This window comes from Anopheles funestus, unplaced genomic scaffold (assembly GCF_943734845.2).
Source record: "Anopheles funestus unplaced genomic scaffold, idAnoFuneDA-416_04 scaffold_27_ctg1, whole genome shotgun sequence".
Lineage (NCBI taxonomy): Eukaryota > Metazoa > Arthropoda > Insecta > Diptera > Culicidae > Anopheles > Anopheles funestus.
Window position 1 is genome coordinate 53,301 of NW_026045358.1, and position 27,976 is coordinate 81,276.

At 46.3% G+C, this 27,976-nt stretch overlaps 1 long non-coding RNA gene across 1 annotated transcript in view; it reads right to left on the reverse strand.

The window, feature by feature from the left end:
* Positions 1 to 27,976, reverse strand: part of LOC125774548 (uncharacterized) — a 67,771-nt gene that overhangs the window by 16,394 nt on the left and 23,401 nt on the right. Inside the window, exon 3 of the long non-coding RNA XR_007421036.1 lies at positions 12,229 to 12,802. This is a non-coding gene — a long non-coding RNA (uncharacterized LOC125774548). The remainder of the gene's footprint in view (positions 1 to 12,228; positions 12,803 to 27,976) is intronic.

The window sequence follows — 27,976 nt, forward strand, 5'->3', positions numbered from 1 at the left end:
TGCCCCTATGCATCATTCTTGAGGACGACTTGGAGAATTTCCGGACGGCACGTGCGGGGGAACCTCTCACTGCAGCTGTGAAGAAACGCATCAGGGCAGAGACGACGCAGAAATGGCAGAGCAGCTGGTCAAGTTCAACAACAGGCAGATGGACCTATTCGCTGATTCCCGATGTTGCGGCATGGGTTGGAAGGACGCATGGTGACGTAGACTTCTTCGTCACGCAGATTCTTTCCGGCCATGGCTGCTTCCGGAGCTACTTGCATAGGTTTACGCACGCGTCTTCGCCGCGGTGCCCAGCTTGTCCGGACGCCGACAAGACGGCAGAACATGTCATGTTCGGCTGTCCAAGGTTCATCGCCGAACGTCAGCAGCTGAACGACATGTGCGATACGGAGGTTGGGCACTCAAACTTGGTGCAGCTGATGCTCCAGAACAGCAATATGTGGGAGGCTGCGTCGACGATGATGCGCCAGGTCGTTACAAAGCTGCAGAGGTGGTGGAGAGAAGACCAGATGCATGGTCTTGCCTGAGTGTTTAGTGTGAAGTGTTGTGTGTGCGTGTGTGACCGTCCAGTGTAAAACCTACATGTGCTCGAGAGTGTTATATGTTGCTAGTACGTACCAAGTAGACTAAGTGCACAGCACTGCCCCTCCCATGAAGTAATACCGCGAGGTGATTCCGTGGGAGGGTGCACAGGGTTCAAGGAGAGTTTTTTACTGGGTAAAAATCCCATGTCCCCCACTGTGGGTGTCTTTCGAAGATTTTAAACTCCTTTTAAAAAAAAAAAAAAAAAAAAAAAAAAAAAAAAAAAAAAACTTAGCCAAGACACATTAGCCAAGACACCTTAGCCAAGACACATTAGCCAAGACACATTAGCCAAGACACATTAGCCAAGACACCTTAGCCAAGACACCTTAGCGAAGACACCTTAGCCAAGACACATTAGCCAAGACACATTAGCTAAGACACATTAGCCAAGACACCTTAGCCATGACACATTAGCCAAGACACATTAGCCAAGGCATCTAAGCCAAGACACCTGAGCCAAGACACATTAGCCAAGACACCTTAGCCAAGACACCTTAGCCAAGACACATTAGCCAAGACACATTAGCCAAGACACATTAGCCAAGACACATTAGCCAAGACACATTAGCGAAGACACCTTAGCCAAGACACATTAGCCAAGACACATTAGCCAAGACACATTAGCCAAGACACCTTAGCCAAGACACATTAGCCAAGACACATTAGCCAAGACACCTTAGCCAAGACACATTAGCCAAGACACATTAGCCAAGACACATTAGCCAAGACACATTAGCCAAGACACATTAGCGAAGACACCTTAGCCAAGACACATTAGCCAAGACACATTAGCCAAGACACCTTAGCCAAGACACATTAGCCAAGACACCTTAGCCAAGACACCTTAGCCAAGACACCTTAGCCAAGACACATTAGCCAAGACACATTAGCCAAGACACATTAGCCAAGACACCTTAGCCAAGACACATTAGCCAAGACACCTTAGCCAAGACACATTAGCCAAGACACATTAGCCAAGACACCTTAGCCAAGACACATTAGCCAAGACACATTAGCCAAGACACATTAGCCAAGACACATTAGCCAAGACACATTAGCGAAGACACCTTAGCCAAGACACATTAGCCAAGACACATTAGCCAAGACACATTAGCCAAGACACCTTAGCCAAGACACATTAGCCAAGACACCTTAACCAAGACACATTAGCCAAGACACATTAGCCAAGACACCTTAGCCAAGACACCTTAGCCAAGACACATTAGCCAAGACACATTAGCCAAGACACATTAGCCAAGACACATTAGCGAAGACACCTTAGCCAAGACACATTAGCCAAGACACATTAGCCAAGACACATTAGCCAAGACACCTTAGCCAAGACACATTAGCCAAGACACCTTAGCCAAGACACCTTAGCCAAGACACCTTAGCCAAGACACATTAGCCAAGACACATTAGCCAAGACACATTAGCCAAGACACCTTAGCCAAGACACATTAGCCAAGACACATTAGCCAAGACACCTTAGCCAAGACACATTAGCCAAGACACCTTAGCCAAGACACCTTAGCCAAGACACCTTAGCCAAGACACATTAGCCAAGACACATTAGCCAAGACACATTAGCCGAGACACATTAGCCAAGACACCTTAGCCAAGACACCTTAGCCAAGACACATTAGCGAAGACACCTTAGCCAAGACACATTAGCCAAGACACATTAGCCAAGACACATTAGCCAAGACACCTTAGCCAAGACACCTTAACCAAGACACCTTAGCCAAGACACCTTAGCGAAGACACCTTAGCAAAGACACATTAGCCAAGACACATTAGCTAAGACACATTAGCCAAGACACCTTAGCCATGACACATTAGCCAAGACACATTAGCCAAGGCATCTAAGCCAAGACACCTGAGCCAAGACACATTAGCCAAGACACATTAGCCAAGACACCTTAACCAAGACACATTAGCCAAGACACATTAGCCAAGACACCTTAGCCAAGACACCTTAGCCAAGACACATTAGCCAAGACACATTAGCCAAGACACATTAGCCAAGACACATTAGCGAAGACACCTTAGCCAAGACACATTAGCCAAGACACATTAGCCAAGACACCTTAGCCAAGACACATTAGCCAAGACACCTTAGCCAAGACACCTTAGCCAAGACACCTTAGCCAAGACACATTAGCCAAGACACCTTAGCCAAGACACATTAGCCAAGACACCTTAGCCAAGACACATTAGCGAAGACACCTTAGCCAAGACACATTAGCCAAGACACATTAGCCAAGACACATTAGCCAAGACACCTTAGCCAAGACACATTAGCCAAGACACCTTAGCCAAGACACCTTAGCCAAGACACCTTAGCCAAGACACATTAGCCAAGACACATTAGCCAAGACACATTAGCCAAGACACCTTAGCCAAGACACATTAGCCAAGACACATTAGCCAAGACACCTTAGCCAAGACACATTAGCCAAGACACCTTAGCCAAGACACCTTAGCCAAGACACATTAGCCAAGACACATTAGCCGAGACACATTAGCCAAGACACCTTAGCCAAGACACCTTAGCCAAGACACATTAGCGAAGACACCTTAGCCAAGACACATTAGCCAAGACACATTAGCCAAGACACCTTAGCCAAGACACCTTAACCAAGACACCTTAGCCAAGACACATTGTCCAAGACACATTAGCCGAGACACCTTAGCCAAGACAACTTAACCAAGACACATTAGCCAAGACACATTAGCCAAGACACCTTAGCCAAGACACCTTAGCCAAGACACATTAGCCAAGACACCTTAGCCAAGACACATTAGCCAAGACACCTTAGCCAAGACACCTTAGCCCAGACACATTAGCCAAGACACATTAGCGAAGACACCTTAGCCAAGACACATTAGCCAAGACACCTTAGCCAAGACACATTAGCGAAGACACCTTAGCCAAGACACATTAGCCAAGACACATTAGCCAAGACACATTAGCCAAGACACCTTAGCCAAGACACATTAGCCAAGACACATTAGCGAAGACACCTTAGCCAAGACATATTAGCCAAGACACATTAGCCCAGACACATTAGCCAAGACACCTTAGCCAAGACACATTAGCCAAGACACATTAGCCAAGACACATTAGCCAAGACACCTTAGCCAAGACACATTAGCCAAGACACCTTAGCCAAGACACCTTAGCCAAGACACCTTAGCCAAGACACATTAGCCAAGACACATTAGCGAAGACACCTTAGCCAAGACACCTTAGCCAAGACACATTAGCCAAGACACCTTAGCCAAGACACATTAGCCAAGACACATTAGCCAAGACACCTTAGCCAAGACACCTTAGCCAAGACACATTAGCGAAGACACCTTAGCCAAGACACATTAGCCAAGACACATTAGCCAAGACACATTAGCCAAGACACATTAGCCAAGACACCTTAGCCAAGACACCTTAGCCAAGACACATTAGCCAAGACACCTTAGCCAAGACACATTAGCCAGGACACCTTAGCCAAGACACCTTAGCCAAGACACCTTAGCCAAGACACATTAGCGAAGACACCTTAGCCAAGACACATTAGCCAAGACACCTTAGCCAAGACACATTAGCGAAGACACCTTAGCCAAGACACATTAGCCAAGACACATTAGCCAAGACACATTAGCCAAGACACCTTAGCCAAGACACATTAGCCAAGACACATTAGCGAAGACACCTTAGCCAAGACATATTAGCCAAGACACATTAGCCCAGACACATTAGCCAAGACACCTTAGCCAAGACACATTAGCCAAGACACATTAGCCAAGACACATTAGCCAAGACACCTTAGCCAAGACACATTAGCCAAGACACCTTAGCCAAGACACCTTAGCCAAGACACCTTAGCCAAGACACATTAGCCAAGACACATTAGCGAAGACACCTTAGCCAAGACACCTTAGCCAAGACACATTAGCCAAGACACCTTAGCCAAGACACATTAGCCAAGACACATTAGCCAAGACACCTTAGCCAAGACACCTTAGCCAAGACACATTAGCGAAGACACCTTAGCCAAGATACATTAGCCAAGACACATTAGCCAAGACACATTAGCCAAGACACCTTAGCCAAGACACATTAGCGAAGACACCTTAGCCAAGACACATTAGCCAAGACACATTAGCCAAGACACCTTAGCCAAGACACGTTAGCTAAGACACATTAGCCAAGACACCTTAGCCATGACACATTAGCCAAGACACATTAGCCAAGACATCTAAGCCAAGACACCTTAGCCAAGACACATTAGCCAAGACACATTAGCCAAGACACCTTAGCCAAGACACATTAGCCAAGACACATTAGCGAAGACACCTTAGCCAAGACATATTAGCCAAGACACATTAGCCCAGACACATTAGCCAAGACACCTTAGCCAAGACACATTAGCCAAGACACATTAGCCAAGACACATTAGCCAAGACACCTTAGCCAAGACACATTAGCCAAGACACCTTAGCCAAGACACCTTAGCCAAGACACCTTAGCCAAGACACATTAGCCAAGACACATTAGCGAAGACACCTTAGCCAAGACACCTTAGCCAAGACACATTAGCCAAGACACCTTAGCCAAGACACATTAGCCAAGACACATTAGCCAAGACACCTTAGCCAAGACACATTAGCCAAGACACATTAGCCAAGACACCTTAGCCAAGACACATTAGCCAAGACACATTAGCCAAGACACCTTAGCCAAGACACGTTAGCTAAGACACATTAGCCAAGACACCTTAGCCATGACACATTAGCCAAGACACATTAGCCAAGACATCTAAGCCAAGACACCTTAGCCAAGAAACATTAGCCAAGACACATTAGCCAAGACACCTTAACCAAGACACCTTAGCCAAGACACATTAGCCAAGACACCTTAGCCAAGACACCATAGCCAAGACACCTTAGCCAAGACACATTAGCCAAGACACATTAGCGAAGACACCTTAGCCAAGACACCTTAGCCAAGACACATTAGCCAAGACACCTTAGCCAAGACACATTACCCAAGACACATTAGCCAAGACACCTTAGCCAAGACACCTTAGCCAAGACACCTTAGCCAAGACACCTTAGCCAAGACACATTAGCCAAGACACATTAGCCAAGACACATTAGCCAAGACACCTTAGCCAAGACACATTAGCGAAGACACCTTAGCCAAGACACATTAGCCAAGACACATTAGCCAAGACACCTTAGCCAAGACACGTTAGCTAAGACACATTAGCCAAGACACCTTAGCCATGACACATTAGCCAAGACACATTAGCCAAGACATCTAAGCCAAGACACCTTAGAAAAGAAACATTAGACAAGACACATTAGCCAAGACACCTTAACCAAGACACCTTAGCCAAGACACATTAGCCAAGACACCTTAGCCAAGACACATTAGCCAAGACACATTAGCCAAGACACCTTAGCCAAGACACCTTAGCCAAGTTACATTAGCCAAGACACCTTAGCCAAGACACATTAGCCAAGACACCTTAGCCAAGACACATTAGCGAAGAAACCTTAGCCAAGACACCTTAGCCAAGACACATTAGCCAAGACACATTAGCCAAGACACCTTAGCCAAGACACCTTAACCAAGACACCTTAGCCAAGACACCTTAGCCAAGACACCTTATACAAGACACCTTAGCCAAGACACATTAGCCAAGACACATTAGCCAAGACACATTAGCCAAGACACCTTAGCCAAGACAGATTAGCGAAGACACCTTAGCCAAGACACATTAGCCAAGACACATTAGCCAAGACACCTTAGCCAAGACACATTAGCCAAGACACCTTAGCCAAGACACCTTAGCCAAGACACCTTAGCCAAGACACATTAGCCAAGACACATTAGCCAAGACACCTTAGCCAAGACACCTTAGCCAAGACACATTAGCCAAGACACATTAGCCAAGACACATTAGCCAAGACACATTAGCCAAGACACCTTAGCCATGACACCTTAGCCAAGACATCTTAGCCAAGACACATTAGCCAAGACACATTAGCCAAGACACATTAGCCAAGACACCTTAGCCAAGACACCTTAGCCAAGACACATTAGCCAAGACACATTAGCCAAGACACCTTAGCCAAGACACCTTAGCCAAGACACATTAGCCAAGACACCTTAGCCAAGACACATTAGCCAAGACACATTAGCCAAGACACCTTAGCCAAGACACCTTAGCCAAGACACATTAGCCAAGACACCTTAGCCAAGACACATTAGCCAAGACACATTAGCCAAGACACCTTAGCCAAGACACCTTAGCCAAGACACATTAGCCAAGACACATTAGCCAAGACACATTAGCCAAGACACATTAGCCAAGACACATTAGCCAAGACACCTTAGCCAATACACATTAGCCAAGACACATTAGCCAAGACACCTTAGCCAAGACACCTTAGCCAAGACACATTAACCAAGACACATTAGCCAAGACACATTGGCCAAGACACATTAGCCAAGACACATTAGCCAAGACACATTAGCCAAGACACCTTAGCCAAGACACCTTAGCCAAGACACCTTAGCCAAGACACATTAGCCAAGACTCCTTAGCCAAGACATCTTAGCCAAGACACCTTAGCCAAGACACATTAGCCAATACACTTTAGCTTAGACACATTAGCCAAGACACATTAGCCCAGACACCTTAGCTAAGACACCTTAGCCAAGACACCTTAGCCAAGACACATTAGCCAAGACACCTTAGCCAAGACACATTAGCCAAGACACCTTAGCCAAGACACCTTAGCCAAGACACATTAGCCAAGACACATTAGCCAAGACACATTAGCCAAGACACCTTAGCCAAGACACCTTAGCCAAGACACCTTAGCCAAGACACATTAGCCAAGACACATTAGCCAAGACACATTAGCCAAGACACCTTAGCCAAGACACATTAGCGAAGACACCTTAGCCAAGACACATTAGCCAAGACACATTAGCCAAGACACCTTAGCCAAGACACATTAGCCAAGACACATTAGCCAAGACGCCTTAGCCAAGACACATTAGCCAAGACACATTAGTAAAGACACCTTAGCCAAGACACCTTAGCCAAGACACATTAGCCAAGACACATTAGCCAAGACACCTTAGCCAAGACACCTTAGCCAAGACACATTAGCGAAGACACCTTAGCCAAGACACATTAGCCAAGACACATTAGCCAAGACACATTAGCCAAGACACATTAGCCAAGACACATTAGCCAAGACACCTTAGCCAAGACACCTTAGCCAAGACACATTAGCCAAGACACATTAGCCAAGACACATTAGCCAAGACACATTAGCCAAGACACCTTAGCCAAGACACATTAGCCAAGACACCTTAGCCAAGACACATTAGCGAAGACACCTTAGCCAAGACACATTAGCCAAGACACATTAGCCAAGACACATTAGCCAAGACACATTAGCCAAGACACCTTAGCCAAGACACATTAGCGAAGACACCTTATCCAAGACACCTTAGCCAAGACACATTAGCTAAGACACCTTAGCCAAGACACATTAGCCAAGACACCTTAGCCAAGACACATTAGCCAAGACACATTAGCCAAGACACCTTAGCCAAGACACATTAACCAAGACACATTAGCCAAGACACCTTAGCCAAGACACATTAGCCAAGACACCTTAGCCAAGACACCTTAGCGAAGACACCTTAGCCAAGACACATTAGCCAAGACACCTTAGCCAAGACACATTAGCCAAGACACCTTAGCCAAGACACATTAGCGAAGACACCTTAGCCAAGACACATTAGCCAAGACACATTAGCCAAGACACGTTAGCCAAGACACCTTAGCCAAGACACCTTAGCCAAGACACCTTAGCCAAGACACCTTAGCCAGGACACATTAGCTTAGACACATTAGCCAAGACACATTAGCCAAGACACATTAGCCAAGACACCTTAGCCAAGACACCTTAGCCAAGACACCTTAGCCAAGACACCTTAGCCAAGACACCTTAGCCAAGACACATTAGCCAAGACACATTAGCCAAGACACCTTAGCCAAGACACATTAGCGAAGACACCTTAGCCAAGACACATTAGCCAAGACACATTAGCCAAGACACCTTAGCCAAGACACATTAGCCAAGACACATTAGCCAAGACACCTTAGCCAAGACACCTTAGCCAAGACACCTTAGCCAAGACACATTAGCCAAGACACATTAGCCAAGACACCTTAGCCAAGACACCTTAGCCAAGACACATTAGCCGAGACACCTTAGCCAAGACACCTTAGCCAAGACACATTAGCCAAGACACATTAGCCAAGACACCTTAGCCAAGACACCTTATCCAAGACACATTAGCTAAGACACCTTAGCCAAGACACATTAGCCAAGACACATAAGCCGAGACACCTTAGCCAAGACACCTTAGCCAAGACACATTAGCCAAGACACCTTAGCCAAGACACATTAGCCAAGACACCTTAGCCAAGACACCTTAGCCAAGACACCTTAGCCAAGACACATTAGCCAAGACACATTAGCCAAGACACATTAGCCAAGACACATTAGCCAAGACACCTTAGCCAAGACACCTTAGCCAAGACACATTAGCCAAGACACATTAGCCAAGACACCTTAGCCAAGACACATTAGCGAAGACACCTTAGCCAAGACACCTTAGCCAAGACACATTAGCCAAGACACCTTAGCCAAGACATATTAGCCAAGGCACATTAGCCAAGACACATTAGCGAAGACACCTTAGCCAAGACACATTAGCCAAGACACATTAGCCAAGACACATTAGCCGAGACACCTTAGCCAAGACACCTTAGCCAAGACACATTAGCCAAGACACCTTAGCCAAGACACCTTAGCCAAGACACCTTAGCCAAGACACATTAGCCAAGACACCTTAGCCAAGACACCTTAGCCAAGACACCTTAGCCAAGACACCTTAGCCAAGACACCTTAGCCAAGACACATTAGCCAAGACACCTTAGCCAAGACACATTAGCCAAGACACCTTAGCCAAGACACCTTAGCCAAGACACATTAGCCAAGACACATTAGCCAAGACACATTAGCCAAGACACATTAGCCAAAACACCTTAGCCAAGACACATTAGCCAAGACACATTAGCCGAGACACCTTAGCCAAGACACCTTAGCCAAGACACATTAGCCAAGACACCTTAGCCAAGACACATTAGCCAAGACACATTAGCCAAGACACCTTAGCCAAGACACATTAGTCAAGACACCTTAGCCAAGACACCTTAGCCAAGACACCTTAGCCAAGACACATTAGCCAAGACACATTAGCCAAGACACATTAGCCAAGACACCTTAGCCAAGACACCTTAGCCAAGACACATTAGCCAAGACACATTAGCCAAGACACCTTAGCCAAGACACATTAGCGAAGACACCTTAGCCAAGACACCTTAGCCAAGACACATTAGCCAAGACACCTTAGCCAAGACACATTAGCCAAGACACCTTAGAAAAGACACATTAGCCAAGACACATTAGCTTAGACACATTAGCCAAGACACATTAGCCAAGACACCTTAGCCAAGACACCTTAGCCAAGACACATTAGCCAAGACACCTTAGCCAAGACACATTAGCCAAGACACATTAGCCAAGACACCTTAGCCAAGACACCTTAGCCAAGACACCTTAGCCAAGACACCTTAGCCAAGACACCTTAGCCAAGACACATTAGCCGAGACACCTTAGCCAAGACACCTTAGCCAAGACACATTAGCCAAGACACATTAGCCAAGACACCTTAGCCAAGACACCTTAGCCAAGACACATTAGCCAAGACACCTTAGCCAAGACACATTAGCCAAGACACATTAGCCGAGACACCTTAGCCAAGACACCTTAGCCAAGACACATTAGCCAAGACACCTTAGCCAAGACACCTTAGCCAAGACACCTTAGCCAAGACACATTAGCCAAGACACATTAGCCAAGACACATTAGCCAAGACACCTTAGCCAAGACACCTTAGCCAAGACACCTTAGCCAAGACACATTAGCCAAGACACCTTAGCCAAGACACCTTAGCCAAGACACATTAGCCAAGACACCTTAGCCAAGACACATTAGCCAAGACACCTTAGCCAAGACACATTAGCGAAGACACCTTAGCCAAGACACATTAGCCAAGACACATTAGCTTAGACACATTAGCCAAGACACATTAGCCAAGACACCTTAGCCAAGACACCTTAGCCAAGACACATTAGCCAAGACACCTTAGCCAAGACACATTAGCGAAGACACCTTAGCCAAGACACATTAGCCAAGACACATTAGCCAAGACACATTAGCTAAGACACCTTAGCCAAGACACCTTAGCCAAGACACCTTAGCCAAGACACCTTTGCCAAGACACATTAGCCAAGACTCCTTAGCGAAGACACCTTAGCCAAGACACATTAGCCAAGACACCTTAGCCAAGACACCTTAACCAAGACACCTTAGCCAAGACACCTTAGCCAAGACACATTAGCCAAGACACATTAGCCAAGACACATTAGCCAAGACACATTAGCCAAGACACATTAGCCAAGACACCTTAGCCAAGACACCTTAGCCAAGACACCTTAGCCAAGACACCTTAGCCAAGACACATTAGCCAAGACACCTTAGCCAAGACACATTAGCCAAGACACATTAGCCAAGACACATTAGCCAAGACACATTAGCCAAGACACCTTAGCCAAGACACATTAGCCAAGACACATTAGCCAAGACACCTTAGCCAAGACACCTTAGCCAAGACACCTTAGCCAAGACACCTTAGCCAAGACACCTTAGCCAAGACACATTAGCCAAGACACCTCAGCCAAGACACATTAGCGAAGACACCTTAGCCAAGACACATTAGCCAAGACACATTAGCCAAGACACATTAGCCAAGACACATTAGCCAAGACACATTAGCCAAGACACCTTAGCCAAGACACCTTAGCCAAGACACATTAGCCAAGACACCTTAGCCAAGACACATTAGCCAAGACACATTAGCCAAGACACCTTAGCCAAGACACATTAGCCAAGACACCTTAGCCAAGACACATTAGCGAAGACACCTTAGCCAAGACACATTAGCCAAGACACATTAGCCAAGACACATTAGCCAAGACACATTAGCCAAGACACCTTAGCCAAGACACATTAGCGAAGACACCTTATCCAAGACACCTTAGCCAAGACACATTAGCTAAGACACCTTAGCCAAGACACATTAGCCAAGACACCTTAGCCAAGACACATTAGCCAAGACACATTAGCCAAGACACATTAGCCAAGACACATTAGCCAAGACACCTTAGCCAAGACACCTTAGCCAAGACACCTTAGCCAAGACACATTAGCCAAGACACCTTAGCGAAGACACCTTAGCCAAGACACATTAGCCAAGACACCTTAGCCAAGACACATTAGCCAAGACACCTTAGCCAAGACACATTAGCGAAGACACCTTAGCCAAGACACATTAGCCAAGACACATTAGCCAAGACACGTTAGCCAAGACACCTTAGCCAAGACACCTTAGCCAAGACACCTTAGCCAAGACACCTTAGCCAGGACACATTAGCTTAGACACATTAGCCAAGACACATTAGCCAAGACACATTAGCCAAGACACCTTAGCCAAGACACCTTAGCCAAGACACCTTAGCCAAGACACCTTAGCCAAGACACCTTAGCCAAGACACATTAGCCAAGACACATTAGCCAAGACACCTTAGCCAAGACACATTAGCGAAGACACCTTAGCCAAGACACATTAGCCAAGACACATTAGCCAAGACACCTTAGCCAAGACACATTAGCCAAGACACATTAGCCAAGACACCTTAGCCAAGACACCTTAGCCAAGACACCTTAGCCAAGACACATTAGCCAAGACACATTAGCCAAGACACCTTAGCCAAGACACCTTAGCCAAGACACATTAGCCGAGACACCTTAGCCAAGACACCTTAGCCAAGACACATTAGCCAAGACACATTAGCCAAGACACCTTAGCCAAGACACCTTAGCCAAGACACATTAGCCAAGACACCTTAGCCAAGACACATTAGCCAAGACACATAAGCCGAGACACCTTAGCCAAGACACCTTAGCCAAGACACATTAGCCAAGACACCTTAGCCAAGACACATTAGCCAAGACACCTTAGCCAAGACACCTTAGCCAAGACACCTTAGCCAAGACACATTAGCCAAGACACATTAGCCAAGACACATTAGCCAAGACACATTAGCCAAGACACCTTAGCCAAGACACCTTAGCCAAGACACATTAGCCAAGACACATTAGCCAAGACACCTTAGCCAAGACACATTAGCGAAGACACCTTAGCCAAGACACCTTAGCCAAGACACATTAGCCAAGACACCTTAGCCAAGACATATTAGCCAAGGCACATTAGCCAAGACATATTAGCGAAGACACCTTAGCCAAGACACATTAGCCAAGACACATTAGCCAAGACACATTAGCCGAGACACCTTAGCCAAGACACCTTAGCCAAGACACATTAGCCAAGACACCTTAGCCAAGACACCTTAGCCAAGACACCTTAGCCAAGACACATTAGCCAAGACACCTTAGCCAAGACACATTAGCCAAGACTCCTTAGCGAAGACACCTTAGCCAAGACACATTAGCCAAGACACCTTAGTCAAGACACCTTAACCAAGACACCTTAGCCAGGACACTTTAGCGAAGACACCTTAGCCAAGACACATTAGCCAAGACACATTAGCCAAGACACATTAGCCAAGACACATTAGCCTAAACACCTTAGCCAAGACACATTAGCCAAGACACATTAGCCGAGACACCTTAGCCAAGACACCTTAGCCAAGACACATTAGCCAAGACACCTTAGCCAAGACACATTAGCCAAGACACATTAGCCAAGACACCTTAGCCAAGACACATTAGCCAAGACACCTTAGCCAAGACACCTTAGCCAAGACACCTTAGCCAAGACACATTAGCCAAGACACATTAGCCAAGACACATTAGCCAAGACACATTAGCCAAGACACCTTAGCCAAGACACCTTAGCCAAGACACATTAGCCAAGACACATTAGCCAAGACACCTTAGCCAAGACACATTAGCGAAGACACCTTAGCCAAGACACCTTAGCCAAGACACATTAGCCAAGACACCTTAGCCAAGACACATTAGCCAAGACACCTTAGCCAAGACACATTAGCCAAGACACATTAGCTTAGACACATTAGCCAAGACACATTAGCCAAGACACATTAGCCAAGACACCTTAGCCAAGACACATTAGCCAAGACACCTTAGCCAAGACACATTAGCCAAGACACATTAGCCAAGACACCTTAGCCAAGACACCTTAGCCAAGACACCTTAGCCAAGACACCTTAGCCAAGACACCTTAGCCAAGACACATTAGCCGAGACACCTTAGCCAAGACACATTAGCCAAGACACATTAGCCAAGACACATTAGCCAAGACACCTTAGCCAAGACACCTTAGCCAAGACACATTAGCCAAGACACCTTAGCCAAGACACATTAGCCAAGACACATTAGCCGAGACACCTTAGCCAAGACACCTTAGCCAAGACACATTAGCCAAGACACCTTAGCCAAGACACATTAGCCAAGACACCTTAGCCAAGACACCTTAGCCAAGACACCTTAGCCAAGACACATTAGCCAAGACACATTAGCCAAGACACATTAGCCAAGACACCTTAGCCAAGACACCTTAGCCAAGACACCTTAGCCAAGACACATTAGCCAAGACACCTTAGCCAAGACACCTTAGCCAAGACACATTAGCCAAGACACCTTAGCCAAGACACATTAGCCAAGACACCTTAGCCAAGACACATTAGCGAAGACACCTTAGCCAAGACACATTAGCCAAGACACATTAGCTTAGACACATTAGCCAAGACACATTAGCCAAGACACCTTAGCCAAGACACCTTAGCCAAGACACATTAGCCAAGACACCTTAGCCAAGACACATTAGCGAAGACACCTTAGCCAAGACACATTAGCCAAGACACATTAGCCAAGACACATTAGCTAAGACACCTTAGCCAAGACACATTAGCCAAGACACCTTAGCCAAGACACCTTAGCCAAGACACATTAGCCAAGACTCCTTAGCGAAGACACCTTAGCCAAGACACATTAGCCAAGACACCTTAGCCAAGACACCTTAACCAAGACACCTTAGCCAAGACACTTTAGCGAAGACACCTTAGCCAAGACACATTAGCCAAGACACATTAGCCAAGACACATTAGCCAAGACACATTAGCCAAGACACATTAGCCAAGACACATTAGCCAAGACACCTTAGCTAAGACACCTTAGCCAAGACACCTTAGCCAAGACACATTAGCCAAGACACCTCAGCCAAGACACATTAGCGAAGACACCTTAGCCAAGACACATTAGCCAAGACACATTAGCCAAGACACCTTAGCCAAGACACATTAGCCAAGACACATTAGCCAAGACACCTTAGCCAAGACACCTTAGCCAAGACACATTAGCCAAGACACATTAGCCAAGACACATTAGCCAAGACACCTTAGCCAAGACACCTTAGCCAAGACACCTTAGCCAAGACACCTTAGCCAAGACACATTAGCCAAGACACATTAGCCGAGACACCTTAGCCAAGACACCTTAGCCAAGACACATTAGCCAAGACACATTAGCCAAGACACCTTAGCCAAGACACCTTAGCCAAGACACATTAGCCAAGACACCTTAGCCAAGACACATTAGCCAAGACACATTAGCCGAGACACCTTAGCCAAGACACCTTAGCCAAGACACATTAGCCAAGACACCTTAGCCAAGACACATTAGCCAAGACACCTTAGCCAAGACACCTTAGCCAAGACACCTTAGCCAAGACACATTAGCCAAGACACATTAGCCAAGACACATTAGCCAAGACACATTAGCCAAGACACCTTAGCCAAGACACCTTAGCCAAGACACATTAGCCAAGACACATTAGCCAAGACACCTTAGCCAAGACACATTAGCGAAGACACCTTAGCCAAGACACCTTAGCCAAGACACATTAGCCAAGACACCTTAGCCAAGACACATTAGCCAAGGCACATTAGCCAAGACACATTAGCGAAGACACCTTAGCCAAGACACATTAGCCAAGACACATTAGCCAAGACACATTAGCCGAGACACCTTAGCCAAGACACCTTAGCCAAGACACATTAGCCAAGACACCTTAGCCAAGACACCTTAGCCAAGACACCTTAGCCAAGACACCTTAGCCAAGACACCTTAGCCAAGACACATTAGCCAAGACACCTTAGCCAAGACACCTTAGCCAAGACACCTTAGCCAAGACACATTAGCCAAGACACCTTAGCCAAGACACATTAGCCAAGACACCTTAGCCAAGACACATTAGCGAAGACACCTTAGCCAAGACACATTAGCCAAGACACATTAGCCAAGACACATTAGCCAAAACACCTTAGCCAAGACACATTAGCCAAGACACATTAGCCGAGACACCTTAGCCAAGACACCTTAGCCAAGACACATTAGCCAAGACACCTTAGTCAAGACACATTAGCCAAGACACATTAGCCAAGACACCTTAGCCAAGACACATTAGCCAAGACACCTTAGCCAAGACACCTTAGCCAAGACACCTTAGCCAAGACACATTAGCCAAGACACATTAGCCAAGACACATTAGCCAAGACACATTAGCGAAGACACCTTAGCCAAGACACCTTAGCTTAGACACATTAGCCAAGACACATTAGCCAAGACACCTTAGCCAAGACACATTAGCGAAGACACCTTAGCCAAGACACCTTAGCCAAGACACATTAGCCAAGACACCTTAGCCAAGACACATTAGCGAAGACACCTTAGCCAAGACACATTAGCCAAGACACATTAGCTTAGACACATTAGCCAAGACACATTAGCCAAGACACCTTAGCCAAGACACCTTAGCCAAGACACCTTAGCCAAGACACATTAGCCAAGACACATTAGCCAAGACACCTTAGCCAAGACACCTTAGCCAAGACACCTTAGCCAAGACACATTAGCCAAGACACATTAGCCGAGACACCTTAGCCAAGACACCTTAGCCAAGACACATTAGCCAAGACACATTAGCCAAGACACCTTAGCCAAGACACCTTAGCCAAGACACATTAGCCAAGACACCTTAGCCAAGACACATTAGCCAAGACACATTAGCCGAGACACCTTAGCCAAGACACCTTAGCCAAGACACATTAGCCAAGACACCTTAGCCAAGACACATTAGCCAAGACACCTTAGCCAAGACACCTTAGCCAAGACACCTTAGCCAAGACACATTAGCCAAGACACCTTAGCCAAGACACATTAGCTAAGGTACATAAGCCAAGACACATTAGCGAAGACACCTTAGACAAGACACATTAGCCAAGACACATTAGCCAAGACACATTAGCCGAGACACCTTAGCCAAGACACCTTAGCCAAGACACATTAGCCAAGACACCTTAGCCAAGACACCTTAGCCAAGACACCTTAGCCAAGACACATTAGCCAAGACACCTTAGCCAAGACACATTAGCCAAGACACCTTAGCCAAGACACCTTAGCCAAGACACCTTAGCCAAGACACATTAGCCAAGACACCTTAGCCAAGACACATTAGCCAAGACACCTTAGCCAAGACACATTAGCCAAGACACCTTAGCCAAGACACCTTAGCCAAGACACCTTAGCCAAGACACATTAGCCAAGACACCTTAGCCAAGACACATTAGCCAAGACACCTTAGCCAAGACACCTTAGCCAAGACACCTTAGCCAAGACACATTAGCCAAGACACCTTAGCCAAGACACATTAGCCAAGACACCTTAGCCAAGACACATTAGCGAAGACACCTTAGCCAAGACACATTAGCCAAGACACATTAGCCAAGACACGTTAGCCAAAACACCTTAGCCAAGACACATTAGCCAAGACACCTTAGCCAAGACACCTTAGCCAAGACACCTTAGCCAAGACACCTTAGCCAAGACACATTAGCCAAGACACCTTAGCCAAGACACATTAGCCAAGACACCTTAGCCAAGACACATTAGCGAAGACACCTTAGCCAAGACACATTAGCCAAGACACATTAGCCAAGACACATTAGCCAAAACACCTTAGCCAAGACACATTAGCCAAGACACATTAGCCGAGACACCTTAGCCAAGACACCTTAGCCAAGACACATTAGCCAAGACACCTTAGCCAAGACACATTAGCCAAGACACATTAGCCAAGACACCTTAGCCAAGACACATTAGCCAAGACACCTTAGCCAAGACACCTTAGCCAAGACACCTTAGCCAAGACACCTTAGCCAGGACACATTAGCCAAGACACATTAGCCAAGACACATTAGCCAAGACACCTTAGCCAAGACACCTTAGCCAAGACACCTTAGCCAAGACACCTTATCCAAGACACCTTAGCCAAGACACATTAGCCAAGACACATTAGCCAAGACACCTTAGCCAAGACACATTAGCGAAGACACCTTAGCCAAGACACATTAGCCAAGACACATTAGCCAAGACACCTTAGCCAAGACACATTAGCCAAGACACATTAGCCAAGACACCTTAGCCATGACACCTTAGCCAAGACACATTAGCCAAGACACCTTAGCCAAGACACATTAGCCAAGACACATTAGCCAAGACACCTTAGCCAAGACACATTAGCCAAGACACCTTAGCCAAGACACCTTAGCCAAGACACATTAGCCAAGACACATTAGCCGAGACACCTTAGCCAAGACACCTTAGCCAAGACACATTAGCCAAGACACATTAGCCAAGACACCTTAGCCAAGACACCTTAGCCAAGACACATTAGCCAAGACACCTTAGCCAAGACACATTAGCCAAGACACATTAGCCGAGACACCTTAGCCAAGACACCTTAGCCAAGACACATTAGCCAAGACACCTTAGCCAAGACACATTAGCCAAGACACCTTAGCCAAGACACCTTAGCCAAGACACATTAGCCAAGACACATTAGCCAAGACACATTAGCCAAGACACATTAGCCAAGACACCTTAGCCAAGACACCTTAGCCAAGACACATTAGCCAAGACACATTAGCCAAGACACCTTAGCCAAGACACATTAGCGAAGACACCTTAGCCAAGACACCTTAGCCAAGACACATTAGCCAAGACACCTTAGCCAAGACACATTAGCCAAGGCACATTAGCCAAGACTCATTAGCCAAGACACCTTAGCCAAGACACATTAGCCAAGACACATTAGCCAAGACACATTAGCCGAGACACCTTAGCCAAGACACCTTAGCCAAGACACATTAGCCAAGACACCTTAGCCAAGACACCTTAGCCAAGACACCTTAGCCAAGACACATTAGCCAAGACACATTAGCCAAGACACATTAGCCAAGACACCTTAGCCAAGACACCTTAGCCAAGACACCTTAGCCAAGACACATTAGCCAAGACACCTTAGCCAAGATACATTAGCCAAGACACCTTAGCCAAGACACATTAGCGAAGACACCTTAGCCAAGACACATTAGCCAAGACACATTAGCCAAGACACATTAGCCAAGACACATTAGCCAAAACACCTTAGCCAAGACACATTAGCCAAGACACCTTAGCCAAGACACATTAGCCAAGACACATTAGCCAAGACACATTAGCCAAGACACCTTAGCCAAGACACATTAGCGAAGACACCTTAGCCAAGACACATTAGCCAAGACACATTAGCCAAGACACCTTAGCCAAGACACATTAGCCAAGACACATTGGCCAAGACACCTTAGCCAAGACACATTAGCCAAGACACATTAGCCAAGACACCTTAGCCAAGACACCTTAGCCTAGACACATTAGCCAAGACACATTAGCCAAGACACCTTAGCCAAGACACCTTAGCCAAGACACATTAGCCAAGACACCTTAGCCAAGACACATTAGCCAAGACACCTTAGCCAAGACACCTTAGCCAAGACACATTAGCGAAGACACCTTAGCCAAGACACATTAGCCAAGACACATTAGCCAAGACACCTTAGCCAAGACACCTTAGCCAAGAACCTTAGCCAAGACACCTTAGCCAAGACACATTAGCCAAGACACATTAGCCAAGACACATTAGCCAAGACACCTTAGCCAAGACACCTTAGCGAAGACACCTTAGCCAAGACACATTAGCCAAGACACATTAGCTAAGACACATTAGCCAAGACACCTTAGCCATGACACATTAGCCAAGACACATTAGCCAAGACATCTAAGCCAAGACACCTTAGCCAAGACACATTAGCCAAGACACATTAGCCAAGACACCTTAACCAAGACACCTTAGCCAAGACACATTAGCCAAGACACATTAGCCAAGACACATTAGCCAAGACACATTAGCCAAGACACATTAGCCAAGACACCTTAGCTAAGACACATTAGCCAAGACACATTAGCGAAGACACCTTAGCCAAGACACCTTAGCCAAGACACATTAGCCAAGACACCTTAGCCAAGACACATTAGCCAAGACACCTTAGCCAAGACACCTTAGCCAAGACACATTAGCCAAGACACCTTAGCCAAGACACATTAGCCAAGACACATTAGCCAAGACACCTTAGCCAAGACACCTTAGCCAAGACACATTAGCCAAGACACCTTAGCCAAGACACATTAGCCAAGACACATTAGCCAAGACACCTTAGCCAAGACACCTTAGCCAAGACACCTTAGCCAAGACACATTAGCCAAGACACATTAGCCAAGACACATTAGCCAAGACACCTTAGCCAAGACACCTTAGCGAAGACAGCTTAGCCAAGACACATTAGCCAAGACACATTAGCTAAGACACATTAGCCAAGACACCTTAGCCATGACACATTAGCCAAGACATATTAGCCAAGACATCTAAGCCAAGACACCTGAGCGAAGACACATTAGCCAAGACACATTAGCCAAGACACCTTAACCAAGACACATTAGCCAAGACACATTAGCCAAGACACCTTAGCCAAGACACCTTAGCCAAGACACATTAGCCAAGACACATTAGCCAAGACACATTAGCCAAGACACCTTAGCCAAGTTACATTAGCCAAGACACATTAGCCAAGACACCTTAGCGAAGACACCTTAGCCAAGACACCTTAGCCAAGACACATTAGCCAAGACACATTAGCCAAGACACCTTAGCCAAGACACATTAGCCAAGACACATTAGCCAAGACACATTAGCCAAGACACCTTAGCCAAGACACATTAGCCAATACACATTAGCCAAGACACCTTAGCCAAGACACATTAGCCAAGACACCTTAGCCAAGACACCTTAGCCAAGACACATTAGCCAAGACACATTAGCCAAGACACATTAGCCAAGACACATTAGCCAAGACACCTTAGCCAAGACACCTTAGCCAAGACACCTTAGCCAAGACACATTAGCCAAGACACCTTAGCCAAGACACATTAGCCAAGACACCTTAGCCAAGACACCTTAGCCAAGACACATTAGCCAAGACACCTTAGCCAAGACACCTTAGCCAAGACACATTAGCCAAGACACATTAGCCGAGACACCTTAGCCAAGACACCTTAGCCAAGACACATTAGCCAAGACACATTAGCCGAGACACCTTAGCCAAGACACCTTAGCCAAGACACATTAGCCAAGACACCTTAGCCAAGACACATTAGCCAAGACACATTAGCCGAGACACCTTAGCCAAGACACCTTAGCCAAGACACATTAGCCAAGACACCTTAGCCAAGACACATTAGCCAAGACACATTAGCCAAGACACCTTAGCCAAGACACATTAGCCAAGACACCTTAGCCAAGACACCTTAGCCAAGACACCTTAGCCAAGACACATTAGCCAAGACACCTTAGCCAAGACACATTAGCCAAGACACCTTAGCCAAGACACCTTAGCCAAGACACCTTAGCCAAGACACATTAGCCAAGACACCTTAGCCAAGACACATTAGCCAAGACACATTAGCCAAGACACCTTAGCCAAGACACCTTAGCCAAGACACCTTAGCCAGGACACATTAGCCAAGACACATTAGCCAAGACACATTAGCCAAGACACCTTAGCCAAGACACCTTAGCCAAGACACCTTAGCCAAGACACCTTAGCCAAGACACCTTAGCCAAGACACATTAGCCAAGACACATTAGCCAAGACACCTTAGCCAAGACACATTAGCGAAGACACCTTAGCCAAGACACATTAGCCAAGACACATTAGCCAAGACACCTTAGCCAAGACACATTAGCCAAGACACATTAGCCAAGACACCTTAGCCAAGACACCTTAGCCAAGACACATTAGCCAAGACACCTTAGCCAAGACACATTAGCCAAGACACCTTAGCCAAGACACATTAGCCAAGACACCTTAGCCAAGACACATTAGCCAAGACACCTTAGCCAAGACACCTTAGCCAAGACACCTTAGCCAAGACACATTAGCTAAGGCACATTAGCCAAGACACATTAGCGAAGACACCTTAGCCAAGACACATTAGCCAAGACACATTAGCCAAGACACATTAGCCGAGACACCTTAGCCAAGACACCTTAGCCAAGACACATTAGCCAAGACACCTTAGCCAAGACACCTTAGCCAAGACACCTTAGCCAAGACACATTAGCCAAGACACCTTAGCCAAGACACATTAGCCAAGACACCTTAGCCAAGACACCTTAGCCAAGACACCTTAGCCAAGACACATTAGCCAAGACACCTTAGCCAAGACACCTTAGCCAAGACACCTTAGCCAAGACACATTAGCCAAGACACCTTAGCCAAGACACCTTAGCCAAGACACCTTAGCCAAGACACATTAGCCAAGACACCTTAGCCAAGACACATTAGCCAAGACACCTTAGCCAAGACACATTAGCCAAGACACCTTAGCCAAGACACCTTAGCCAAGACACCTTAGCCAAGACACATTAGCCAAGACACCTTAGCCAAGACACCTTAGCCAAGACACCTTAGCCAAGACACATTAGCCAAGACACCTTAGCCAAGACACATTAGCGAAGACACCTTAGCCAAGACACATTAGCCAAGACACATTAGCCAAGACACATTAGCCAAAACACCTTAGCCAAGACACATTAGCCAAGACACCTTAGCCAAGACACCTTAGCCAAGACACCTTAGCCAAGACACCTTAGCCAAGACACATTAGCCAAGACACCTTAGCCAAGACACATTAGCCAAGACACCTTAGCCAAGACACATTAGCGAAGACACCTTAGCCAAGACACATTAGCCAAGACACATTAGCCAAGACACATTAGCCAAGACACATTAGCCAAGACTCCTTAGCCAAGACACATTAGCCAAGACACATTAGCCAAGACACCTTAGCCAAGACACCTTAGCCAAGACACATTAGCCAAGACACATTAGCCAAGACACCTTAGCCAAGACACCTTAGCCAAGACACATTAGCCAAGACACCTTAGCCAAGACACATTAGCCAAGACACATTAGCCAAGACACCTTAGCCAAGACACCTTAGCCAAGACACCTTAGCCAAGACACATTAGCCAAGACACCTTAGCCAAGATACATTAGCCAAGACACCTTAGCCAAGACACATTAGCGAAGACACCTTAGCCAAGACACATTAGCCAAGACACATTAGCCAAGACACATTAGCCAAGACACATTAGCCAAAACACCTTAGCCAAGACACATTAGCCAAGACACCTTAGCCAAGACACATTAGCCAAGACACATTAGCCAAGACACATTAGCCAAGACACCTTAGCCAAGACACATTAGCGAAGACACCTTAGCCAAGACACATTAGCCAAGACACCTTAGCCAAGACACATTAGCCAAGACACATTAGCCAAGACACCTTAGCCAAGACACATTAGCGAAGACACCTTAGCCAAGACACATTAGCCAAAACACATTAGCCAAGACACCTTAGCCAAGACACCTTAGCCAAGAACCTTAGCCAAGACACCTTAGCCAAGACACATTAGCCAAGACACATTAGCCAAGACACATTAGCCAAGACACCTTAGCCAAGACACCTTAGCGAAGACACCTTAGCCAAGACACATTAGCCAAGACACATTAGCTAAGACACATTAGCCAAGACACCTTAGCCATGACACATTAGCCAAGACACATTAGCCAAGACATCTAAGCCAAGACACCTTAGCCAAGACACATTAGCCAAGACACATTAGCCAAGACACCTTAACCAAGACACCTTAGCCAAGACACATTAGCCAAGACACCTTAGCCAAGACGCATTAGCCAAGGCACATTAGCCAAGACACATTAGCCAAGACACCTTAGCTAAGACACATTAGCCAAGACACATTAGCGAAGACACCTTAGCCAAGACACCTTAGCCAAGACACATTAGCCAAGACACCTTAGCCAAGACACATTAGCCAAGACACCTTAGCCAAGACACCTTAGCCAAGACACATTAGCCAAGACACCTTAGCCAAGACACATTAGCCAAGACACATTAGCCAAGACACCTTAGCCAAGACACATTAGCCAAGACACCTTAGCCAAGACACATTAGCCAAGACACCTTAGCCAAGACACCTTAGCCAAGACACATTAGCCAAGACACCTTAGCCAAGACACATTAGCCAAGACACATTAGCCAAGACACCTTAGCCAAGACACATTAGCCAAGACACATTAGCCAAGACACCTTAGCCAAGACACCTTAGCCAAGACACATTAGCCAAGACACCTTAGCCAAGACACATTAGCCAAGACACCTTAGCCAAGACACCTTAGCCAAGACACATTAGCCAAGACACCTTAGCCAAGACACATTAGCCAAGGCACATTAGCCAAGACTCATTAGCCAAGACACCTTAGCCAAGACACATTAGCCAAGACACATTAGCCAAGACACATTAGCCGAGACACCTTAGCCAAGACACCTTAGCCAAGACACATTAGCCAAGACACCTTAGCCAAGACACCTTAGCCAAGACACCTTAGCCAAGACACATTAGCCAAGACACATTAGCCAAGACACATTAGCCAAGACACCTTAGCCAAGACACCTTAGCCAAGACACCTTAGCCAAGACACATTAGCCAAGACACCTTAGCCAAGATACATTAGCCAAGACACCTTAGCCAAGACACATTAGCCAAGACACCTTAGCCAAGACACATTAGCCAAGACACATTAGCCAAGACACATTAGCCAAGACACATTAGCCAAAACACCTTAGCCAAGACACATTAGCCAAGACACCTTAGCCAAGACACATTAGCCAAGACACATTAGCCAAGACACATTAGCCAAGACACCTTAGCCAAGACACATTAGCGAAGACACCTTAGCCAAGACACATTAGCCAAGACACATTAGCCAAGACACCTTAGCCAAGACACATTAGCCAAGACACATTGGCCAAGACACCTTAGCCAAGACACATTAGCCAAGACACATTAGCCAAGACACCTTAGCCAAGACACCTTAGCCTAGACACATTAGCCAAGACACATTAGCCAAGACACCTTAGCCAAGACACCTTAGCCAAGACACATTAGCCAAGACACCTTAGCCAAGACACATTAGCCAAGACACCTTAGCCAAGACACCTTAGCCAAGACACATTAGCGAAGACACCTTAGCCAAGACACATTAGCCAAGACACATTAGCCAAGACACCTTAGCCAAGACACCTTAGCCAAGAACCTTAGCCAAGACACCTTAGCCAAGACACATTAGCCAAGACACATTAGCCAAGACACATTAGCCAAGACACCTTAGCCAAGACACCTTAGCGAAGACACCTTAGCCAAGACACATTAGCCAAGACACATTAGCTAAGACACATTAGCCAAGACACCTTAGCCATGACACATTAGCCAAGACACATTAGCCAAGACATCTAAGCCAAGACACCTTAGCCAAGACACATTAGCCAAGACACATTAGCCAAGACACCTTAACCAAGACACCTTAGCCAAGACACATTAGCCAAGACACATTAGCCAAGACACATTAGCCAAGACACATTAGCCAAGACACATTAGCCAAGACACCTTAGCTAAGACACATTAGCCAAGACACATTAGCGAAGACACCTTAGCCAAGACACCTTAGCCAAGACACATTAGCCAAGACACCTTAGCCAAGACACATTAGCCAAGACACCTTAGCCAAGACACCTTAGCCAAGACACATTAGCCAAGACACCTTAGCCAAGACACATTAGCCAAGACACATTAGCCAAGACACCTTAGCCAAGACACCTTAGCCAAGACACATTAGCCAAGACACCTTAGCCAAGACACATTAGCCAAGACACATTAGCCAAGACACCTTAGCCAAGACACCTTAGCCAAGACACCTTAGCCAAGACACATTAGCCAAGACACATTAGCCAAGACACATTAGCCAAGACACCTTAGCCAAGACACCTTAGCGAAGACAGCTTAGCCAAGACACATTAGCCAAGACACATTAGCTAAGACACATTAGCCAAGACACCTTAGCCATGACACATTAGCCAAGACATATTAGCCAAGACATCTAAGCCAAGACACCTGAGCGAAGACACATTAGCCAAGACACATTAGCCAAGACACCTTAACCAAGACACATTAGCCAAGACACATTAGCCAAGACACCTTAGCCAAGACACCTTAGCCAAGACACATTAGCCAAGACACATTAGCCAAGACACATTAGCCAAGACACCTTAGCCAAGTTACATTAGCCAAGACACATTAGCCAAGACACCTTAGCGAAGACACCTTAGCCAAGACACCTTAGCCAAGACACATTAGCCAAGACACATTAGCCAAGACACCTTAGCCAAGACACATTAGCCAAGACACATTAGCCAAGACACATTAGCCAAGACACCTTAGCCAAGACACATTAGCCAATACACATTAGCCAAGACACCTTAGCCAAGACACATTAGCCAAGACACCTTAGCCAAGACACCTTAGCCAAGACACATTAGCCAAGACACATTAGCCAAGACACATTAGCCAAGACACATTAGCCAAGACACCTTAGCCAAGACACCTTAGCCAAGACACCTTAGCCAAGACACATTAGCCAAGACACCTTAGCCAAGACACATTAGCCAAGACACCTTAGCCAAGACACCTTAGCCAAGACACATTAGCCAAGACACCTTAGCCAAGACACCTTAGCCAAGACACATTAGCCAAGACACATTAGCCGAGACACCTTAGCCAAGACACCTTAGCCAAGACACATTAGCCAAGACACATTAGCCGAGACACCTTAGCCAAGACACCTTAGCCAAGACACATTAGCCAAGACACCTTAGCCAAGACACATTAGCCAAGACACATTAGCCGAGACACCTTAGCCAAGACACCTTAGCCAAGACACATTAGCCAAGACACCTTAGCCAAGACACATTAGCCAAGACACATTAGCCAAGACACCTTAGCCAAGACACATTAGCCAAGACACCTTAGCCAAGACACCTTAGCCAAGACACCTTAGCCAAGACACATTAGCCAAGACACCTTAGCCAAGACACATTAGCCAAGACACCTTAGCCAAGACACCTTAGCCAAGACACCTTAGCCAAGACACATTAGCCAAGACACCTTAGCCAAGACACATTAGCCAAGACACATTAGCCAAGACACCTTAGCCAAGACACCTTAGCCAAGACACCTTAGCCAGGACACATTAGCCAAGACACATTAGCCAAGACACATTAGCCAAGACACCTTAGCCAAGACACCTTAGCCAAGACACCTTAGCCAAGACACCTTAGCCAAGACACCTTAGCCAAGACACATTAGCCAAGACACATTAGCCAAGACACCTTAGCCAAGACACATTAGCGAAGACACCTTAGCCAAGACACATTAGCCAAGACACATTAGCCAAGACACCTTAGCCAAGACACATTAGCCAAGACACATTAGCCAAGACACCTTAGCCAAGACACCTTAGCCAAGACACATTAGCCAAGACACCTTAGCCAAGACACATTAGCCAAGACACCTTAGCCAAGACACATTAGCCAAGACACCTTAGCCAAGACACATTAGCCAAGACACCTTAGCCAAGACACCTTAGCCAAGACACCTTAGCCAAGACACATTAGCTAAGGCACATTAGCCAAGACACATTAGCGAAGACACCTTAGCCAAGACACATTAGCCAAGACACATTAGCCAAGACACATTAGCCGAGACACC